The sequence below is a fragment of the Lepidochelys kempii genome, chromosome 1 (assembly GCF_965140265.1).
Source record: "Lepidochelys kempii isolate rLepKem1 chromosome 1, rLepKem1.hap2, whole genome shotgun sequence".
Taxonomy (NCBI): Eukaryota; Metazoa; Chordata; order Testudines; family Cheloniidae; genus Lepidochelys; species Lepidochelys kempii.
In genome coordinates, this window is record NC_133256.1 from 22,314,757 (window position 1) to 22,338,971 (window position 24,215).

General features: G+C 41.3%; 1 protein-coding gene across 4 annotated transcripts in view; it reads left to right on the plus strand.

Annotated features, from left to right (window-relative positions):
* Positions 1-24,215, plus strand: part of TMEM135 (transmembrane protein 135) — a 383,037-nt gene that overhangs the window by 292,358 nt on the left and 66,464 nt on the right. The gene's annotated exons all lie outside the window — the stretch shown is intronic.

Genomic DNA, 24,215 nt, shown 5'->3' on the forward strand with positions numbered 1-24,215 from the left:
GACACCCAAGCCTTTGAACAGCCTTTGTTGTTTTTAAAGGAGATTTTGCATATCCTCATCAGTACTTCTCACTTTCTTTCTTTCACACTGGAAAAGAGATTTTCTGGGCACTGAGATGGAAGGTTGAGTCCCTTCTTGCTAGTGTTGTATTCTCACCTTCAAGCTGCTCTTTCGAATCTTCCGCATTCCGCTAAGGGTGCATGGACCTTTACATTAGACCCAGATGGACAGCCTACTTTCTATGGTCCGAAGTCTTTGTCCCACTTGTAAATCTGTTTTGTGATTTCCACTGATTAAATTAGTTGTTCCGCTTCTGATCCCACAATATGTAAAAAGACTGCCACAGTAAGCTTTCCTGATCCTCTGTGAGAGAAGGGGTTCCAGTGTAAAGTAAACGTCTAATTTCACTCACTCCTAACTCAAAACAGTGTCTTTGTGATGGAAGCTTTTCATATTCCGCCCAAAGATCCATTTTGTGTGTGTTTGAGCCAAATTGGTACGTCCATTTTTGACTTACAAGTGCACCAAAAGTCAGTAAAATATTCTGACAGTGGAAGAGAAGTCTTTCCCCCTCTTCATTCTTCCATAACTCGATATTGAGAAATGTTTCTTATGACTTTCAATAGCAACAGCAAAACCAATTTTAGGCTTAGCATGGATTTATTTTTTGAGGAAGTTATGAGCAGTTTTCAAATGTAGGTTTAGTCCTAGTGTGCACTGTGTTTATCATTAAGGCAAACAGAAAAATCTTGGCACAGATACAGTATGTAATTCCGTTGCCGCATTTATTTACCAGTATGTAAATCTATATCACACGACAGGTCTTGGTAGCTCGTTGCATTTGCCACACCACCAAATTAACACTTTTGAAGAAAATGCTAACCATTAACTATAAACTCAAGGTTAGATTCACTCTTTTTCCTCCTTGTTCAGTCATTTTCGGACATATGGTAAATAGACACTTGGAATTTATTGAAACCTGCCCTCTTATAACAATAAATTCTGTTCTCTCTTTAGTGGGTTGCTTTTCAGATAGTTAGATCCAATTGCAGGGAGTACACAAGGGAGGAAGTACACTGCCTACGTACAAGCAATGCAAAAATTGCAGGAGTACAACAGACAGCATTTTTCCACCATTATCAGCTTTCAGTGGGGATTCTGTTTCAGATATGTGACTGTGATTCAGTGAACCAGGAAGGTGTTTACCTGCAAGGTGAGTTGGTAGTAACGGGAGAAGCTTTGAATGTCTAAAATTTCAGGCGTCTCCATTTAGAGCCATCCCTAGAGGAAGAAAAAGAGCGTCTCCTCCCCTTTTCTAGGTTCCCTCTGTCAATCACAAAGCCCTTTTGTCTTTCTGTTACATTGATGTGACTGGGCTTTGGCTATTTATCATGTTTCTGTCATCCTAACATGCAAAATAAAAGAGAGGAAATAGCTTCTGGTTCTCAGGCCCTGGAGAATAAGTTGCTTGTGGCTCCTGAGGACCTGTGTGTCCCAGCTGCCCTGGAATGCTTTCTGCAGTGATTTGATCAATAACAATGTAGCACATTGCCCTTATGGTTTGGTGCTCCTAAGGCACTGTTCAGAACAAGGCTGATATTTCAAGTCAGATGATGGGAAAGCAATTGAGCTTCACAGATCTGATTTCTCTCTCTTTGATCCTGGCGTAAAAGTGCCAAAGTCTCAAAGTGGAAACACAGTGCAGAGGAGACTTCCGGCTGCTTTAATCCTGAATCTAAAGAGATCCATTCATAGGGTTTCAGAGTGATATTTTGTTTTTACATGATTTTAAAAGTAATGCTGGGTGCACTTTGCTTCCAGTAGTCAGTCATCAGTGATTGCAATAGTTTATATCTATAGGAATGCTAAATAATTTTCTTTTAAATTTCCAGTTCTGTATACCCTATTTTCTTGCTTTTGTTTATAAGTTTTTCTGTATAGAAGATATCTCACAAACACTAATTTGTACTTTCACACATCTCTGAAGCACTGCTTTCATTTTACAGATGGAGAACTGAGTCACTGAGGAATTAGATGATTTGCTAATGTTCAGATAGGAAATCTTTGGGAGAGATGGGATTGAACCCAGATTTCCTGAGGGCCAGTCCAGTGCCTTAACTAGAAAACCATCCTTTCTGTGTTCCTATTGCAGTATGTAATTTACTGCTACAAATTAGAGTGTGGTACAGAATTGCTACCTGAGGCTTAGTGACTATGAAGTGGTAGAAGACTGGTTATAATACTGTATAACAAGGTACTTCATTTTTAAGCCAGGAAAATTGCAGTCCAGGTTTGAAGTGTCCTTCTATTCTTTCTTGAGCAGAATCAGGGATGGGGAGAGATTATGGCACATATTATCCTTTCTAAAGGAAGGGAGTCCCAGCTTGAGGATGTGTTCTCAAACATCATCTCTCTGTCCGTCCATGCTGAAAGAAATACAGGAAGCCGTGGATGTGGTTCAATCAAGCAGCAGCTTTATTCACTTATAATATCTGGAAGTACCCAGCAACATATAGTGCACAGGAGGAGGTCAGCTCCCTGCTGATCCAGATATAGGAGCCTCAAACTCCCTTCCTCAGCTCCCTTAAAGGGGGCCAGAAAAAGGAGGGGGGGAGTCAGCTCCCTGATGATGAGACTTAGGAGCCCCAAGCCTCCTTATTCCACTCCCGCAGACAGAGACAAACACCTACAAGATCTCTATCAAGCATTCTTACAACTACAGTACCCACCTGCTGAAGTGAAGAAACAGATTGACAGATCCAGAAGAGTACCCAGAAGTTACCTACTACAGGACAGGCCCAACAAAGAAAATAACAGAACGCCACTAGCCATCACCTTCAGCCCCCAACTAAAACCTTTCCAGCGCATCATCAAGGAGCTACAACCTATCCTTAAGGACGACCCATCACTCTCACAGATCTTGGGAGACAGGCCAGTCCTTTCTTACAGGCAGCCCCCCAACCTGAAGCAAATACTCACCAGCAACCACACACCACACAACAAAAACACTAACCCAGGAACCTATCCTTGCAACAAAGCCCGTTGCCAACTGTGTCCACATATCTATTCAGGGGACACCATCATAGGGCCTAATCACATCAGCCACACTATCAGAGGCTTGTTCACCTGCACATCTACCAATGTGATAAATGCCATCATGTGCCAGCAATGCCCCTCTGCCATGTACATTGGCCAAACCGGACAGTCTCTATGTAAAAGAATAAATGGACACAAATCAGATGTCAAGAATTATAACATTCAAAAACCAGTCGGAGAACACTTCAGTCTCTCTAATCACTTGATTGCAGACCTAAAAGTGGCAATATTACAACAAAAAGACTTCAAAAACAGACTCCAGCAAGAGACTGCTGAATTGGAATTAATTTGCAAACTGGACACCATTAAATTGGGCTTGAATAAAGACTGGGAATGGATGTGTCATTACACGAAGTAAAACTATTTCCCCGTGTTTATTTTTCCCCCCTACTGTTCCTCACACATTCTTGTCAACTGCTGGAAATGTCCCACCTTGATTATCACTACAAAAGGTTGGTTTTTTTTCTCTCCTGCTGGTAATAGCTCACCTTACCTGATCACTCTCGTTACAGTATTTATGGTAACACTCATTGTTTCATGTTCTCTGTGTATATAAAATCCCCCCCACTGTATTTTCCACTGCATGCATGCGATGAAGTGAGCTGTAGCTCACGAAAGCTTATGCTCAAATAAATGTGTTAGTCTCTAAGGTGCCACAAGTCCTCCTTTTCTTTTTGTGGATACAGACCAACACAGCTGCTACTCTGAAACGTCCCATAAGAGAGATTTTCCTTCAAATCCTTTTCTAATCCATTATATCTGATAACTGTATCCTTTCCCTATTGAATACCTGCCGTGTACATCTGCCACAAGTTTACAGGTTAAGTTGTGGCATTATAACCTAACCTCCTGTACTCCACTCCACCAAATACCAGACCAGCTGTGGAGAAGGCCCTGGCTAATATGGCAGTGAGTGAAAAATTCCTTCACAACTCCCTGAGAAAAAGGGGCAGCTAACATAAAGCCAACAGTTGGTCAAAAGGGAACGTAGTCCTTTTGCGAAGTTCATAGGTGCATGTTTCCTCCACCCCCACCCCCCACTCTTCCAGTTGGCAGCAAGGGCTATGCAATGACCTTTTCCTTACCTGGCCCCACTGTCCATCCCTATAAGCTTTCCCCCTTCTCGCACCTGCTGTCAGAGAGCCCATAAATGGGTATCGAACTTTATCTTCCACATAGCCGGACAAAGATCTACTCCCATAAAATTGCAGTGGGCACATTGTAGCCATTTGAAAAAAGAAAAAGGAGATGAACAACCAGCAGCTCATGCAAGAAGGGGAAAGGTGCTTTTTACTCTGCTCTAATTCCCACCCCCAATCTTCTCCCAAAGGCATTTTGCATGTTGTTTACCTTTCTTATGCATACACTTCGTGTGTTAGGTGCCTTGGATTGAACACTACTTTTATTCCTGTTGCTTTCCTTTCTCCCCATCTCTAAATTCTGCTCCTCAACAGTTTCCTTTCTGCTTGTGCTGCTGCTGTGTTGTTCTATTTTTAAAAATAGATACCTAATTTTGTCATAGTTGAAGAATATATATCTGGTTTCTTATTTAATAAACTTAAATCAGAAGCACCAAAATCTCCCAATATAAAATAAAATAAAACTTGAAAAAGAAAGTTGCCTTGAGTAAGAAATTTTGAAATGGGTAACAATAACCTCACATTTACAAAGGGTTATTTCTTCAAAGTCTTTAGTAACTTTTAAGGTGACCAGATAGCAAGTGTGAAAAATCGGGACTGGGGTGAAGGGTAATAGGAGCCTGTGTAAGAAAAAGCCCCAAATATCAGGACTGTCCCTATAAAATCAGGACATCTGGTCACCCTAGTAACTTTACCTAATTGATCTCTAGCATCTCTGTAATACCGTATTATCCCATTCTAACAGATGGGAGCACAGATACATAGGAAGTGACCAGGCAGTGGTAGGAATAGAATTCAGGAATGCTTGGCATCTTGGTAATACCGTATTATCCCATTCTAAGAGATGGGAGCACAGACACACAGGAAGTGACCAGGCAGTGGTAGGAATATAATTCAGGAATGCTTGGCTCCCAATCTTGTGCTTTGTCAGCAAGACTTTGTTGGATTGGCTGTTACAATTCAATGGGTTGGATTTTTCCCCAATGGAAAAAGTTGTAGTTCTTGAGGATGACAACATAGTCACGAAACACGAGGCCCCATACTGTACTCCTTAATCACGTAAGTAATCCTATTGTCTGTATGTTAGTAGGGATATCAGGGGCCTCAGTTTTGCAAAAGGCTACTTAAACAAATGTAAAATGTATTTATATAAAAACAAATAACCCTGTGCTTATGAAACATTCAGAGCTTTGCACCAAAATACACAACTGCATAATATTTTATGTACAAAAGTTGTATAGGTTTTGTATATTCCTAATGTAATGTTTCCATAGCATAGGTCTTCGGAGAGTTTTTATAGAATGGAACAAGTGATATTTATCTTTCATTTTAGAAATGTGCATATTTTTAACTGTAGACATTGGAAATACTTAGAATTCTGTTCCTGTGAGCTAATTGCTGACTAGAATAGTCAAATAAAAGCTACTTTGTGGTTAGATGTTTGTGGTCTTTCTTTTGGCTTTTTGCCCTAAGATAAAATGTCAGTGTAAAACATGGTATCAGACGATGTATCCCGCACATAATTTCAAGCCTGCCAAATGGCTGAAATGGCTGGAATTTTATAAACATTAAATTACATCATTCTTCTCCATTCTACCTTCTACTTACACTTTATTAGTATTTTGGTAGCAGAATATAAATTACGCTTTGCAAACAGCTGACAATGTCATAGATTATTTCTACTGGCATATGTTCTATACTTTATAAAGCAGCTTTTATATTGCTGTTTCCAGTTTGTGAAATTGAGGTTTATGGGATATTTTCTCATACTCTGTATAATTAGACATACTTTATTGTCTGCTGTATATTGGATATATTGACTAGAAAATACATTAGGAGAATGTTTCTGGGGACTTTAATAGTTTTAGCCTAGATACCTGAAGTCTCAAACCAACAAAATGTGGTCAGTTTCATATACAATAATGGTTTAGGGCTTAACCCTGTTCCTACTGAAGTGAATGGCAATACTCTACTGGCTCTAGAAGAAGCAGGATTGGACTCATAGGGTAAAATCCTGGCCCTGTTAAAGTCACTGACAAAACTCCCACTGACATAAATGGAGCCAGAATTTCACTTAATCTGAAGGAGAAGATGGGATATGTAAATGCCCAATGAGAAACTAAAGAAATATTACATCAATTACTAAATCACTAAATCAAATAAATACTACAAATACTAAATGAGCCTGATGAATTTCCTGCCATTGCAGGGGCCTTAGACATTTATAGCACTTTGGTCTCTCCTATTCTCCCCTATGGCACACAGTTTATAGTTTCCTGAGCACTGAAATGCTTTGTTTTAACTAAAAGTCTTTGACTTTAATATAGAGATATCTGGGTGAAATTTCATTCCCTGTGACATACAGGAGGTCAGACTAGATGATGTACTATTGATCCCTTCTGGTCTTAAAATATATGAAATCTATTAAATAAATTTAAAATAGCAGCCATAATTAGAAAAGGTAGAGTGGACCTGTAATGAATAATTCTACACTATGTCAAAACATTCTAAGGAAAAGGTTTTTTCTGTTCAAGTTGAAATGAAAAATGAATTTACATTATTTACAGTGAAACCCTATAAAGCGATTTAGTCCCTGATCATTCAAACACATATATTTTTATGAATAATTGAACTAAGATCGCGAAGAGCTCTGTGAAGTCTGTTATTGACACTGAACTCAGTCTGACTACTCACATGTATAAATATATACAAAAATAAGGCGTGGTGTGTGGGTCCAAATTTCACATTCAGTTCGCTTATAAGTTAGTACTTGAGATCCTAAGATAAGCAAAATTCTCTTTGCCTTCAGTGGGAGTCTTTCTTGTGTAAAGACTGAAGCATCGCTCCTTTAAAGAGCAACCAAGCTGGAAATTGCAATAATTTTTCTGCCGATATGTCAACTATATGCCAAAATATAGTAAATTGTAGGAGTCCTAAAGTTTATGAGGCTTGGAAGGGCTGCTAACAAAACAAATAGCAGTTCACTGGAGCAACAAAGATTGATTGTACAAGGGAGGAGGCACAATTAAGGAGAAGTCAGAACATTGCTGTGTTTTAATGCAGTACAAACACGGATGGTAATGGTCACACACTGTGTGTCTAGTATATGTTCATGTGCGTTTATTTGAAGAGTGCAAGCTCTCCTACAGAAAGAGAAATGGCAGCCATCTTCCTTTTATCAATAGCTTCTGCCAAGAGATACAGCATTTTAAAGGATCATTACCAACTTTGAAAGCTAATCAGTTACAAAAAATGAAATGCAGACAGCTTCAGGTGCTATACCTGCCCTGAGTCCCCCTGCCAATTTTTGTGCTTTTACATTTGCAGTTTCCTGTTTCAAACAAATATTGGTCTTTCTTGTGTTGCTGCACGAAAGAGTCACACAAACAGGGGTAACTGGCTAACTGCACTATTTAAAGGAAATATTGAAACCGAAATGCTGACACACAGCCACCAAGTACACATACTAAAAAAATGGAGAAATATATTTTTTCTTGAAAGTCTTTCAACTATATGAAGCTGTGTCTGAAACAATAGATAAAACTATTTGAGGCAGAAATGTGATGTAAGTTTAATGAGTCCCTTTAAAATGCAGAATTTCAGATATAACTATCAAGAACTAAGTTATCAGTTTTTCCTTGTATTTCACATATACGCATGAAAAACGTATTTATATGCATGTCGCTGTATTAAGACTTTTTTAAAAAGTAGTGTGTTTGAAATTTGAGTCTCTTGACTCATCCTTTACTATGACTATGTCTATGCTTGCAATTGTACACTGTTACATGTGCATTGTTGTGCCTCTGATGCACGTTCCTTAAGGAGAGCGCATATTAAAAAAGCTAGCATGCATGAGGGGTGTGGGTATGTACACACCAATGCTCTGGCATGGCCATGTACCCGTTCTGCAGTGCAGTGTGAACAGGGGCAAGGGGCATGTACCCAGGTCATGGGTATCAGTAATCCTCCAGGGTCTTTCCCACAATGCGTTGATCCCTTTGCTGCCTGACCCTTACTCAAAGGCATAAAGGTCCTTGGCCCCCCTCATGGTAGTAGTATCCTGCACTAAGCATTTCAGATCAATTCTTCTATGAACTGTATTGGTCACCACAGCCGATCATGGACTATATTCCAAGAGCTGCCACCTGTTCTCTAGAGCACACCTGGGTGTTGATCAATGTGTAGTCAAAGTACGTCATCCTCCATTACTTCGCCTGGATCGGCAGGAACATCAACTTCTCACAGAGACTCGGGCATTCACCAGACTCTGTCCTTGTGCCAGGAATGCGTGAAGCACCTGAGGCTCCTATAATGGAAGATGAAGAACTCCAATAATCACTCCAGGAGAGGACGTAGCATGTGCCCAGGCTATGACGAGCTGGATGGGGTGCTCTCCAGGGCTACCGGTACAGAGCATGAAGTATCTCACAACCCCTTCTGTGTGACGGGACACAGATGAGGGGCAGGGTGAACAGGCATCAGGGTCTCTCATGGGAAGTCCTGGAGCAACCCCCAGGAGACCCGATGGAACAGAAGCATAGGATTCTGCATTTCTACCTGGTGGACCCAGTTGATGAAGCCTGTAATTGAGGTCCTGAGGATGACCTGAGCCGCTACAGGAACAAGAAACCAAGGCCAGTAAGTTACAGTACATCCCCACACTCCCCGAAAATATCCCCTCTTGCTCCAGTAATATATATGCCTAAAGCCACCTACCCCCACCCCAGCATGCTCCCTGAGGAAAACACAGCTGTAAAATTAATGATTAAATTGAAATCCTGTGAACTACTGTAAAGCATTTAGTGGGCTCTTTACCAGATTAGTAATGAGCAGTCACTGTGCACCGGTGTCTGTGCGTTTTTCAGCCAGCACTCTGGCAGCAGTGGTCCCTGGGCTGCACAGATTGGGCAGAAATGAGGAGTGGGAGCAGTGGGTACTGAAAGGGCCTAGGTGGGGAAAGACCCAACACCACCCCTCCCCATCCATCTTTCCTTCCCCTTATCAACAATAGCCATGCGGAAGGAAAGTGGTGGTGCTTGATTGCTTGTGTGTGCAAGGGATTTTCCCTTCACCCCTCCCCTGGTTCTTGTTACGCAGACAGAAAGTGGAAGACCAGAAGTCCAAAGTGCAGGCAACCCAATGTTTCCTTATACTGGCATAATTATACCTGTAGTGCATGCCCTCAGTCTTATCCCTTGCAATTTATGGTCATGTTCCATTTTGGAATGTCTTGGGTCTGGGGGCTTTGTACCACATCTTTTGTATCTCATGGGAGGGGTAAGGAGTGAAATTGTGCTTCAGTGAGGGACAGGTATTTCTTTGATTTTTAGTGTTTCTTGTATCTTCCCCTTCTCCATTCAAGTTGCAGTGGGGGAGGTTTAGATTGGATATTAGGAAAAACTTTTTCACTAAGAGGGTGGTGAAACACTGGAATGCGTTACCTAGGGAGGTGGTAGAATCTCCTTCCTTAGAGGTTTTTAAGGTCAGGCTTGACAAAGCCCTGGCTGGGATGATTTAACTGGGAATTGGTCCTGCTTTGAGCAGGGGGTTGGACTAGATGACCTTCTGGGGTCCCTTCCAACCCTGATATTCTATGATTCCTCTTGCTCCTCCTGACTGGTCGCTTGACCTTATCTTGGGAGAGGAGTTGAGGCAGGACCGTCCTTCAAGTGTACGCTCACATATTACACTCCTACTCTGCCCAGGAACACTTTAGCTCCATCTCTTATCACCCAATCTGGCTTGTGGGCCGATGTAACACACAGTGTCTTTGTTTTTTGTTCACACACATTAGTAAAAATATAAAAATATCAAAAGTCAAATGGGCAAACAAGACCCCCAATTCTATCTCAGGTGAATATACAGGCCTGAATACTACATTATACTAACACTTCTAACACTGTGCAGGCCCCGTTAGGTTTTGGAAGAGAAAGAGAGCCATGTGGTTGTCCGAGGAATGTCATGACGATGCATTATCCCTGTGACCATTTCAAATGTTTATTACCATTCCCCGTCTCTGGTGTCTTGATCTCTCCCTGTGCTGAGGCACTCTGCAGAAACCAGAAGAAGCAGAGGTGACTGAAGCATCCACTGTGGCAGTTGCACAAACGCAATGCTGTGTCCCTTAGCAGTGGAGAGGTGACTGGCTTGCGGTGTTAATCCAAAAGTTCAGAAAAGAAAATACACTTGTGGTGTGACTCTGTTTCCATGCCTCTTTCAGAGCTGTTTGCCAGATATGGGCCGGACTATCAGGCAAGGCAGACAAGGAGCATGCTGTTGCTGTCTAATGCACCAGAATGAAAAACAGAAGAGATGGGTGCACAGCATATGTGGACACTCAGTGTGGGTATTGGGTACATGCTAGCAGTACACAGAGAAGTACCCAGGGAAGCGTGCAACTATAGATGTGCTTTTGGATCTCAGATGTGCCGCAAAATCTTTTGTATTGGTGCTTCAAAGAAGTGGCTTAGGTTATCTATCCATAATTTCAGCAGTGGAGTAGAAAAATCTGTAGAATGTTAGTAACAGCTTCCATTGTCATACCTGCTATAGAGTGAAAGAATAGTGAATCCCCCATAAAATACGTTAAAATAACATTGATAGGTATGCCAACAAAATTTTGCAAAATTCTGAATTAAAGGTGCAAGAGGAATTTATGTGTATCTATAATTAGGTTTATTGGGACATTAAAGGTTTGAATAAGCCTATTTTAAAACTTTATTTTCCTATCCATTTCAGAAATGTTTTAAAGTAACTAAAGGATTTGGTCTGCTATTATTGTAAAGCTAGTTAACTAGAAATAACTGACCTACTTCCAACATGTTAGACTCAAAAAATAGCGAGTGTTAGTGCTCACTAAAAAAAAAAGGTAAGTTTTCAAATATATATTGTGCCAAAACCAATGTGTGACCCCCCCTTTGTGAGGCACTCCTGCAGTCAACGAAAAGACCAGCAGTTAATCAAAGTATAAAATGCATGCCATCTGGCTTTGCAAAGAGCTGACTGACGCATTGTGTTCCCAGGCATTGCTATTACTGCTGTGCATGTGCACACACTGGGATATGCAGTCAACAGAACAGTACTGTCTGAACTACAGTGTGTGCACTACAAAATACAAGGTTTTCCAAGTGAAAGAGGAGAAAATCAGTAGGAAAACATATTTTATTCATAAGTTTCTAACATGCTATCACCTCAAGTGATCAATTTAATACAATTATTGCATAAAAGTAATTGTTGTCCATTTAAGCCATTTTTAGTGCAGAGTTTGGCAACATTGACTCCAAAACATTGTATTTTTAGAGCTCCAGGAAGCAAACATAGTTGAGTACTTTTTGTTTTCCTGGAAGAAAATAATTCATCTGGATAGACAATTTAAACATCAAATTAATATGAAAACAACCAAAACGTTCATATTTTAAAAATTATTTACACAGCATGACAGAGATTTTAATATGACTTCACAATCCAAAAGCAGCATACTGCTCCAAAGAGTTTACAATCTAAATCACACAATTGTGGTACACAGGACAATCGTTCATATTTAAGAATGTGAAGAGATATTTGCCAGTGAGGAGTTGAGCACCAGAAAACAAATACATGTTTACAATGCAAAAAGTGTGCAGCCTATTTAATGGCTTTGTATTTATCCAATTTCTGGAGCAATAATTCCGGTAGCATCTGTGCCTTAACTTAATAGTACTGATAGAAATTTAATAAAATATCTGTATATAAATGGACACAACCTTGAGTTGTACCTTCAGAATATTTTTCTTTATTGTGTTTACAATGTTTGGTTTTCCTTCCTCCTCTCCCCCCAAAACTGTAATTGAATGGATACCACCAATTTGGAAAGGTTTGTCTGATGCAAATTTCCCTTTCTAAAATGGTTCAAGCTCAAACTGTTGGATTATAATGATCTTGGGGTCATATTTCTATTGTAAACCTGGTTTTTAAGGATTATAACAAGGCCACAGAACACAGTTTCAGCCTAAATTTGGGATTTTGAAAATCACTGAAATAGAAAATCATGAGGTTCTCTACATTCAGGTTAAATTTTAAATCAATTTTTTTAATCTGAATCCATCCTGTGCTGTCAGATGTCGCTTAGGACACAAAGAAGGCTCTGCCATCTCTTTTTATCCTGGGCCACTCTTTGCTGTGTCCTCTATGTTGTTAAATCCTATAAGTTTTCCCCCTTTGAGTAGCATGTGATGGAGAGATTCTTTGGATCAGTCCCTTTTTCATGTTCCTTCAGCTGTCCAGTGGTGTGCCTTCCATTGCAGACTCTCTGGCTTAATTTGTTCCAGGTATTGTCAACTGATTGTTCATGTTAAATTTGAATCAAATGATATTTAGTTGCAAATCCATCTAACTTACTGCTGCACTAAAGTTAGTACACAACTTCTGTGTGACCAGCAGAGAATTCAGCAGTCTTGGGAGCTGAAAGTACAGGAAGACAAGTAGGTAATACGTGACATGTGGGCATGAAGGTGTCTGTCTGAAATTTTGTCTTTGGTTGGAGAAAGAACATTAAAAATGACTGTCTGCTTAAAAGAAAAAGGAAACATTAATAAACTTATTATGTGATACTATAAATAATAAACAGGGCCAAATGATTGTTAAAATAATATGGAGGTTGTTAACATAGGATTTACTGTCCAAAATATCCTCTTCTACTATTGCAAGCTCCTCCTGTCAAGCCTGTGGCTTCTTAAGTTTGTACTGCAAAAATCACCTTCCTCTCTTGCAACTTGCACCGTGTTGTTTCCCAGTTTGAATCCTTTCACAGACGTCCGTTCAGTTGCCAAGTCAAGTTCAAACTTCTGGTCCTCAAGTTCAGGGCTCTGAGATCTCAAGGTAATACATTTTCTCCTTCTCCTTACACAACCTTCCTGTTTAGTTGCTCCTTGTTTGTCTTTCCTGACCTGGTCTTCATACCTTCGTCTGTGCTGCCCTTTATAGTTGACACAGCCAATCACCATCTTTTCATTTAACTTCTTCCTGTCTTTTCCACAAATGTCTCCAAGCTAAGTCACCAGGTAGTCATGTAAATTTGCATACATCTAAAAATGAATTTCTTGTAATTAACATCTGAGACTGTAAGCTCCTCTGGTCAAGAATTATGTCATTTACTTATTTATATACCTATATAATTCTGTAAGTAATCCTTATTACTTAGTATATTGTGAGATGTATCTGCTATAAGAGAGAGTGTAATGTGTCAGTGTCAGAATTATCCACAAAATCAAGTACATTCTGGCCTTGTTTTTTTTTCTAGACTTCTCTTGTCACTTTGTACATTAATTATGGTATACAGTCCTCTGTTAGAGTCTTGGAACATCTTGCATTACATTTGAATTGCAATACTTATGGACAACATATTTTCTCCATCTCATCTGCAGGTTTTTTTTCTCTGCCCCCTTTGCTGTACTATAGAAATGAAGGTTTTGTATTACAATATAATAGAGTATGCTGAACTCAAATGATATTGGGAGCAGAATGATTTCTAGCAAGAATACCTGTATTATTTCATTCTTTTTCTTATTTGCAGTGTTATTGTATCCATGTTGGTCCAATGATATGAGAGAGACAAGGTGAGTGAGGTAATATATTTTATTGTACCAACTTCTGTTGGTGGAAAAGACAAGCTCTCGAAAGCTTGTCTCTTTCTCCAGCAGAAGCTGGTCCACTAAAAGATGTTAACTCACCTACCATGTCCCTTTCATTCTTGACATTTTCAAAATTATCTATTGCTTATGCAGTAGCCAAATTTAATATTAATCTCCATAGCTACTCATAATGCCAGCAAAAATTACTCTTTTTAGCAACACTAGTCCAAATTTAAAATAGCAGTAAACCTAAACATGAACACTATCAGAAATTCCAATATTATCTGATTTTTTGCATGCTCCATTTGTTGATCTGTGAACTGCATTATGCAGCCTGGAAAAGGAGCCTTAATGTAGCTGAGTAGAGCCTACAGTTCACTCATAGATATCCAACAGCAAATTAAAAAATGGGGACTTTTTCCATAGATATAAGTAAACTCAACTTCCCAAAATACAGACAAACCAATGCTGATTGTAGTTGGAAGTCTGGAGGTTAAATATCTACAATGAAACAAGAGGAGACTGTCTGTGTTAAGTTAATGAAGGGGGGTTGGAACTGTAGAATCTGTTCCGAAAATGTAGCCAGGGATTCTAACTGAGAAATTCCAACACTTTAATGAAAGTGCAGCAGTTCTGTTTCAAGTACTGTGTCTGTGGTTATTTATGCTATGGGAACCTTGATGCTAAAATATTTTTGTCGTCTTGAGAGAGTTTTAAGGTGTTGCTCAGGATAGGGGTCAAATCCTGGCCCCATTGAGGACAAGGAGAGTTTTGCCATTGTTGTCAGTGGAGCCAGGATTTCACCCATTGTACCTGGGAGGAAGAGGAGAGGGATTTTTTTGCAGTTGGGTTTCAAAAATCTAGTATGGATCATTCTACTTTCTTTATTTGAGGGTTCAGTGGAAGAGAAGCTAATGTGTGGGTGGTGTCTTCGGTAGTTCTTGCTTGTCAGACTTTTGCTGTTCAAACCACTGCATTGAGGTATGAGGGCACTTGCTCGTCAAACTTTCAGTTGTAGTATACTTGTTGAGCTTCATTCTTATCATGTATGTTCATATTTGTTCATATATCAATATTATTTTGTCAAATAAGGTTCTATTTAGCCATTTTTCTGCCAAAACACTGTCATTTAAATTAAGCTGTCCAGAGCTGACAAGATAACAATGTAATAATCACTCTAAACTACCTTCTGTTTAAATTTTTTTCACTTATTAAAATAGGTATATAAAAAGGGATGCATTATACTTCTGTTGGGATAAGCTGAAATCTTTGATCTACTTCCCAAGTTATACTAATATACACACACTTATGAGCTTAATCCTGGAAGCTGTTTATTCACAAATAAAGCAATTTGGATCATCTCCAGATTGAAACTTTGTTGTGCATATCAATCTTTTTAGTTAACACTTGCAAAAGTGGGAACTAAGAACTTAGTATGGATGGTATACCTTCCATCGAAATACACTAAATGAAGTGCTATTTGAAATGCACACCATGAAGTGTAATTTTGGTTTCTTGTTGTTCGAGTAGGTATTCCTTGAATTGTGTTCAGTTGTCATGTCATATAGTATAAATGATATTAAACCTTAGTCTGGCATTTAGGCAAGCATTTTATATCCAACCACCATGCAGGCTGAGCCACATGTGAAGAACTATTTGTTTGGTTTCCACTTGTGTGTTCCTCTTCTTTTTTGCTTCACGTCTTCACTATCTGCTGGATCGGTGTGTAGTGATTGATCCATCGGGGATCAATTTATCGCGACTCGTCTAGACGCGATAAATCGATCCCCTTCCCAACCTCTTCCCCAAATCCCCAACCCCACTGCATTTCCCCCCCCCATTGCTTCCTGGGGCTCCCCCCATAACCCTCCGCCCTAGCTCACCTCCGCTCTGCCTGCTCTCCTGAACATGCTGCTGCTCTGCTTCTTCCGCCTCCCTGTCAGGCGAGGGAGAGGCAGCAAGTTCAGGGGAGCAGGCGGAGCGGAGGTAAGTGAGGGTGGGGAGGGAGCGCAGGAAGTAATGGGGGGGTAGAGGAACCGCTCCCCGCCCCAGCTCACCTCCACTCCATGACTGCCGCCTCCCCCAGTGCACCGCCGCTCGGCTTCTCTCCCTCCCTCCCAGGCTTGCCGCGTGAAACAGCTGTTTTGCACACGGAAAGCCTGGGAGGGAGGGGGGAGAAGGGGAGCGGCAGCTGCGCACTCAAGGGAGCAGGTGGAGGCAGAGCGGAGGCGAGCTGGGGCGGCGGGGGCACGTTTATAGGGGTGGCATGGCCAGTACCAGAATGCTGCCCCTAGAAATGTGCAGCCCCAAGCACCTGCTTGTTTTGCTGGTGCCTAGAGCCGGCCCTGCCTAAATTTAGAGCAATATAGAAACTGTTTCACTCTTTTCTGCCTTGTGGGTACAGGAAATGCAAAATACAAATGCATAAAATGTTGTGGTATTACCCAGTATGTAAACATAGGAACACAATTGAAATCTGTGTTCAGTAGCAATAGGTACTCATCTGGATGTGATGCTTTCAGACTCCATTCACTCTGACAGCCTTATATTTGTAGGCTCAGAAAAGTCTGGCAAACTCATTAGTAAGATGGCCAGGGAGTGAATCCTGAGTCCCTCAGAGACTAAGAACCTCTTCCACATGTGAAGAACACTGGACTGTTTTTATGCACTGTGCTGAACAACAGGAAACAGCTTCATTTCAGTCCCAGCCCTTTTTTTTTTTTTAAAGCCATGGTAGTGAACTCCTGACAGCACAGTGGTAGAAAGAATTATTTTAGGCCTTTCTAAATCTTGGCAGTGGTGGTTATTTCCATTTGTGCATGAATTCTTTTCTTGCTTTCATCTGACCCAGCTGAGGCTGGTTCAGGCAGAATGCTAAAGAATGACTCTTTTGGAGAACTCTCTTGCTGCCTATGGTTCTTCCACCCTCTCAATCAATCTTTCCTAAAGTTAGATTATAAAAGTGGAATTGACGGTCACAGATCTGCCGGACTCCCCCTACTGGCCCACCCAGATTGCTGTCCAGGGACTTCCCAAGGTGTTTAAGCCTCCCGCACTTTGAATGGAGTCCAGCCACTGCTCAACTCTTGGAGTTCCTGGGACCACTCCCAAAGCGCATACCTTCTGCCTAGCCCCTGGGCTTAGTGCTGACCCTTCAGACTCCCCCATCACTTAAACATACACTCCCCCAGAGTGAGCCTTCTGGTTTACAGTTTGGTGTGTTATAGTTGTGAAGCTTAGAGTACACACAGGCACTTCACACAGGAATCTAACTCCCGTTGCTCTTTTATTTCACAGATAAAGCATAAGAGAATACAGATCACACGGAACGCAACAAACATCCTAAACACAATGCTCCTCACAAACTCATTCTTCCTTTGGGGGATCATCTGTGTTCAGGAAGATAGGTAGAGTCCACTGCTACATGCTGGGTTGTTTCTCCCTCATCTTTTTGTCCCTTTTATCAGGTGATGTCCTGCTCAGCTTCTTCAGGCAGTCACAGACCAGGTGACTTCATTGCCAAGGCAACCTCTCTCTTGCTAAATCAGCTACTCTAGTTGGTAGCAAGTGTAGAGCTATTCCATTTTGATGGAAGAGCATTTAATGTCAACAACTTTCTTTTGTTGTTCTTTTGCCTCCAGCCTTTGGAATTTCACCCCAGCACGAAGATGGACAGACAACAAAGAAGGCAAATGACAACAAAAAGGCAAAATGGAGTTAGCAGCTTGGTAAAGCTACATACAGAGAGTTAATAATCTCTCAAACAGAATACATGAATTGTACAGACAGATTCCCCAGTTCGTCACATTAACAAAAATAAGTTTATCAGTTAATGTAATATTTATCTCAATAAGAAATTAAATTAAAATTGTGTATAGTATCCTAATTATACACTAATGAACTGGGATTAAACAGTATAAAATCACTGGAAATTATCTGGCTAAGCCCTGTGCAGAAACTGACTGAAAAGACCATTGTACAGCAGATTTACAAGATAAGGAAGACAGGGTTTTGTTCATTTTTGTTCAGATTTTGAATTGGTTCTTCTAAGGTTAGGAACATACTTAGAAATTACTGTACTGAACAACTCAGTGATTCATCTAGTCCTGCTGAGAAAGTACTATTGAAGGATTCCAAAAATTTAAATCAAGGACTTGATCAGGATTTCAAGTTTGTCACGCAGTGCTTAAACCAGTTGGAGGTCTGGCAACTGAGAAAGAATCATGGATGAGTAAAACTCCACCAAAACCGGGTCTGGTTACTCCAGAGGCTTCCAAAATGGCCAGGGTGGAAAGTGTTGTCATGAAGAACAGTTACCTGAACTGGGGTTCTTCTAGCAATGTTATCTGTATGTATTTCACTCTTGGTACACGTGTTCCAGGCATGCATGATCAGATTATTTTAGCCAGCAGTGGCCACTGGGGCCGTGCCTGCACCCCAGATGTCCTCATATTCCCCACATCAGAGGCATAAGAGGCAGAGCAGACCCAACCATCCCTCACTTTCTTCAACCAAAGAAAATCTGGAATCTATGTGAACAACACATTTCAGAGAACCTTAGTTGCTATGAGGTCCTTCCTTCTTTGAGTGATTGTCCACGTAGATTCCACTCTTGGTGGCTAACATGCAGTTGTCTGTCCAGGGCTGGCCTTACCATGAGGCCAAATGAGGCGGCCACTTTAGGTGCCAGACGGGGGGGGGGGGGGGGAGGGGGCACTAGGACCCAGAGTTTAGAAAATCGTGTCTGCTGCTGGTGCATATGTATTCTCTCTGCTCTAGATGCACAGAGATGGTGGAGTGTTGTGCTGGAGGAAGGAGGGCACAAGAGACATAACAGGCAGGCAGGAGAAAAGGTGAGACGGAATAACAGAAAGCAGCAGGAGCTGCAGGGAGAGAGAGTAGGAGGAGCCTCTTATGTACCTCTCTAGCACCCCCAGGAGCCTGGACTGATTAACACCAGCTTCTCAGGGAGCTTCCTGTTTCCTGCTGCTTTCCTCAACCCACTTGAGGAGAGCAGGCAGTCAACTGAAGTAGTAGGAGCCAGTTAGGCCCTTAAGACGCTGATATCTTCCCCCACTCAGGCCCTGCTACCAGCCTGCTTATTTGTACCCTTCAGTTGAGTGTTGAGAGCCACTATAGCTGGCACAGAACACCAGTCATGGGTGAAAGAAGAAAACGCCCCTCTGGGATGGCATTCAGAAAAAGAAAGAAAGCAAAGGAAGCTTTTCTGTCTAAGCAGGAAGGAGTTCTCCTGAGATACATAGACACAAATGTTCACAGTGAGCCTTTCGGCATGAGTGAGGATGTGAGTGGTGAGGAGATGCCTGAATTTTCCAGTTAGTCAGAGTGCATGTGACCTGGCAGCTGCTGCAACATCCATATCTCCATCTCAAATGGATGTAACCATGCACATTGCTGAAGAAAAGTGTAGATCAGAGAAGGGTGTGGTGGAGGTGCAAGAAACAGCTGCTGCTAAGTTTAGTTCCTTAAGTCTAGATGATCCAGGACTGTGGACCCACTTGAGCAGTAGCCTGAGGGACTTCCTTGTACTGTCTGTGCCACAAGTGAAAAACTTCATGTTCCCCAAAGACAATGAAAATAGAAGTTTCCATCCAACACATTACTGGTGTGAAATCCCGAATGGTGACAAAGTGGAGAGGCCATGGCTTATGTACTCAAAAACTCAGAATGCTGCATACTGTTTTTGTTGCAAACTTTTCCAGTCACATTGGGTTCTACAGGAACAAAGGACTGGAAAAATCTGACATGCCATGAGAAGGCAGCAAATCACCAGAGAGCATTCCACAGGTGGAAAGAGCTTGAGATGAGACTTAGGGCTTGTCTACACTTACATTTTATAGCACTCTAATTTGCTGGCTCAGGAGTGTGAAAAATCACCCCCCTGAGCGCAGCAAGTCTGAGTGCTTTAAAACGCTAGTGTGGACAGGCTTCAAGCTCTCAGAGCCGTGCTCCCAGCGCTCGGAACTAATCCCCTCATGGAGGTGGATTACCAAGAGCACTGGAAGAGCTCTCTCCCAGCGCTCGCACGCAACCACACTCATACTTCAAAGCGCTGCGGCGGGAGCACTCCCTCAGCAGCGCTTTGAAGTTTCTAGTGTAGCCATGCCCTAAAGTTAAGGCCCACCATTGATGATCAGCATCAAGAGAAGATTGCATCAGAGTCTCTTTATTGGCAAAATGTTCTGAATAGGCTCATTGTCATTGTGAGAATGATTGCTACCCAAAACCTAGCACTGTGTGGCACTTCAGATCAGCTGTATATGCCAAACAATGGAAACTTCCTCAAAATTGTGGAGCTGATGGCTGAGTTTGATACTGTAGGAGCATCTAAGAAGAGTCACCACCCAACCACTACCTTGGAAAAACAATTAAAAATGAGATCATACAGTTCCTGGCAACAAAAGTCAAACAGAAAATTGTGGCAGATCTGAAGTCAGCAAGATATTACTCTGTTATTCTGGACTGCACACCTGACATCAGCCATACGGAACAAATTACTTTAATAGTGCATTTTGTAACAATAACAGAACCTAGTGAAAATGTCCCTGTAGTGGTAACTGCCAGAGAGCATTTTCTAGAATTGATTGACATTGATGATACTACAGGAGCTGGTATGACAAATGTGCTTCTTAAAAAACTGGACGATATGGAAATTGCGATAGCTGACATGAGAGGACAAGGCTACGATAATGGTGCCAACATGAGAGGAAAGAACAGAGCAGTACACAGATCTGAGAGTTAAACCCTCGAGCTTTTTTGTCCCGTGCAGTTCTCATTCATTGAACTTGGTGGTCAGGGATGCAGCATCAGTTTCTAGTGAGGCTGCTGAATTTTTAAATGTAATTCAAAGCATCTATGTATTTTTCTCTGCATCAACTCATCGATGGCAAATTTTGAAGCAATATCTGGGAATATGCTCTCTGACACTGAAACCACTGAGTGCCACATGATGGGAAAGTCGAGTGGAGGCGATAAAGCCTATCAAACACCAAAGTGGGAAGATAGATGATGCTATCGTTGCCATTATGGAGGATAATGCTATGACAGGAACTGTTTGTGGGAGAACAGTGGCAGAGGGAAATGGAATCACCAGAAACATACATAACTTCAAATTTCTGTGTGGCTTAGTGTTGTGGCATGACATACTGTTTGAAATAAATGTTGTAAGCAAGAGACTCCAAGATGTTGACCTTGATTTATCTGGAGCAATGGAACAACTGGACAAAGCAAAGTCATACCTACCGTCTTACCGGTCAGATGAGGGATTTCAAAACGTTCTGAAGGGTGCACAGAGGAACTTCACACTGAAGCTATTTTCCCACCCATTCAAGAATACAAGAGTCACCAAAGAAGACAACATTTTGATTATGAGGCACAGGATAATCCCATAAGAGACCCCAAACAACAATTCAAAGTTGAATTCTTTAACCGGGTACTAGATTGTGCAATACAGTCAGTTGAAGAACGTTTCATGCAGCTCAAGGAACACAGCAGTATATTTGGGATGTTGTATGATATTCCCAAACTCCTCACTATACCTGAAGAAGACCTACACCAGCAATGCAGGGCACTAGAGACAGTGTTGACACATGTTGACATGCATGATATTGATGCAAGTGATTTAGGTGATGAATGAAAGCCCTTTCCTGATACATTTCAGCAGGATCAACTCCAAAGGCTGTTCTGGAATATATGTGCACAAATAAGATGACCATCCTCTTTCCAAATGCTTTTGTTGCTCTGCGCATACTTCTAACACTTTCTGCAACAGTTGCCAGTCGAGAACACAGCTTCTCCAAGCTGAAGTTAATAAAAAACACATTCATGCTCCACAATGACACAGGAGAGGCTTGTTGGCCTTGCAGCCATCTCAATAGAGCATGAGCTGGCCCACACTGTGGACCTTCAGGAAGCAGTTCAAATCTTTGCAACCAAGAAGACACAGAAAGCACCACTATGATTATTCAAACAGATAAAAATGCCAATGTTTACTATGCAGACAAGAAAAGTTACATTTGCTGTTCAGGCGTTCAAAAGTTAAGTGTTACTTAAAATTTTTGAACAAGGCATTTTAAGTTTTTAGTTCTCCTTTATTGGGGTAGGTAGCAGAGCAGTACCATGAGAGGAGTAGAACAGGAAGAAGGCAGAATTGAGACCTTTCAAAGTTTTGGCCCAAGTGAGGGGGCATGGGGGCGTCACTTGAACTCCCTGCCTCAGGTGCCAAAATGTTGTGGGCTGGCCCTGTGTCTGTCTGCTTGGAAGTAGGTACTAGGAGTCATACTCAATCAATGACTACAGGACAACCCTACCAAAAGAGGCATCTGATCTAGAAACCTCTACCAAAGAAAAGTGTCTTGTAGATCTGTGGACTGAACTCCATGGACCTACTCTACAAATTTTAGAAAAAGTGATGGTTCTTTGAAAAGATAGCAGAAGCTGCTTGACCTCTAGTGGAATGAGCTCTAATGGGGCTGGGTGTCTCTAACCTGATTAGCTTGTAACTCGTTCTTATACAGTAGGAAACCCATGTTGATAATTTCTGTGGGGATATTCCCTGATGCTTAATCCGATCAGCTAAAGCCACAAATTGTCTAGGTGTGCTGCTGAATTATTTTGGTCTGTTAAAGTAATTCCCTTACTGCATCAAATACATGAAGTTTAGCTTTCCCCAGTGTTGAGTGAAGCTTGTGGAAGAAAACTGGGAGATGAATATGTTGGTTCATATGGAACATGAAACAGCTTTGGGCAGGTACTTGGAATGAGGCCCAAAATTGACCTTGTCCTTATCTATAAGGGGATGTGCCCCCAGGGCTTAAATCTTCCGTAACCTATGACATGATGGAATGGCTTCTAAAAGTCTTCATTAAAAGATGCTACATGGAACAAGTTGCTAAAGGCTCAAAGGTGGGGGGACCCATCAACCCTATTAATACTATACTGAGGGGGCACATGTACAGGGGGAGAAACATGAATAAGGCCCTTAAGAAATCTAGCCACCGCAGGGTGAGAAAATACAATGAGGTTTCTGGAAAGAAAGGTGATGTGCTGATGTTGCTGCTAGGTGAACCCTTATATAAAGAAAAGTAAATAGACCAGGATTACCGAAAATGGGTGTTGTCAAGGGAAACAGTTGGAGACAAGATTGCCAAATAGAAACCCTTTTCCACTTAGCTTTGTAAGTCACTCTATTTGAGGCTTTCCTGCTTTTGAGCAGAATGTTCTGAACTTCAGCTGAACAGCTTCTTCTGTCTATAAATAAAAATTAGCAAAAAATATTAAAGATTTTATTTGTTGTTAAGCCAAGAGGAAAATGAAGAATTAGCTAATTATTTTACAAGTACACTAGCTAATCACTAACACTAACTACAGCAGAGTCTCAGAGAAGCAGGTGGATGTTGCAAGTGTTCTGCCTCATTGCCACAGGCAGTGAGAAGAAACTGAGGGATAATCAGGCCAACTCTGCCCTTTCTGCCATTGGGTGGCAGGGAGAGGACATCCACGGCATAGGTATGGCTCCAACAGATGCTGCTGGCCAAAAAAATTTAATCTTGTTCACATGGCACACCTCACATGGAATCCATGAGAGCAATCACTCAAAGAAGAAACAAAGGTTTTTGGACAGAAACTAAAAGTCAGATCACACACTACCTTCATCTATAGTCTTAGGACCCCAAACCTGATCAGTTGTTACAATGTGCAGATATTTGAAACACACATGAATTAAGATGGAGTATAAAATTATCAATATACAAGAAGGCATAACTAAAAACTTCAAGCATCTTACCGAATGCCCAGAAACTGTTGAAAGCAAATAACTCTATAATAATGCCAAGTTATTAGGGGAAAAAAATAGGTTACCAACTTGCAGGATCTGGGCCTGCTATGTGGAGATTGCAATTTTTCAATATTGGTAGCCTGAGAGATTGCATGGGAACATGAAGGGACAATCACTATGATAAAGTGGATGTACATAGTATCAAGCAGGACTCTGGTTACACACTTCAAAGAGCTCAATACAGGGGCTACTGAAATGCTGCATCTGAGAGACAAAGATAAAATTCTACAATGCATGATTATGAATAGAATCATAGAATATCAGGGTTGGAAGGGACCCCAGAAGGTCATCTAGTCCAACCCCCTGCTCAAAGCAGGACCAATTCCCAGTTAAATCATCCCAGCCAGGGCTTTGTCAAGCCTGACCTTAAAAACCTCTAAGGAAGGAGATTCCACCACCTCCCTAGGTAACGCATTCCAGTGTTTCACCACCCTCTTAGTGAAAAAGTTTTTCCTAATATCCAATCTAAACCTTCCCCACTGCAACTTGAGACCATTACTCCTCGTTCTGTCATCT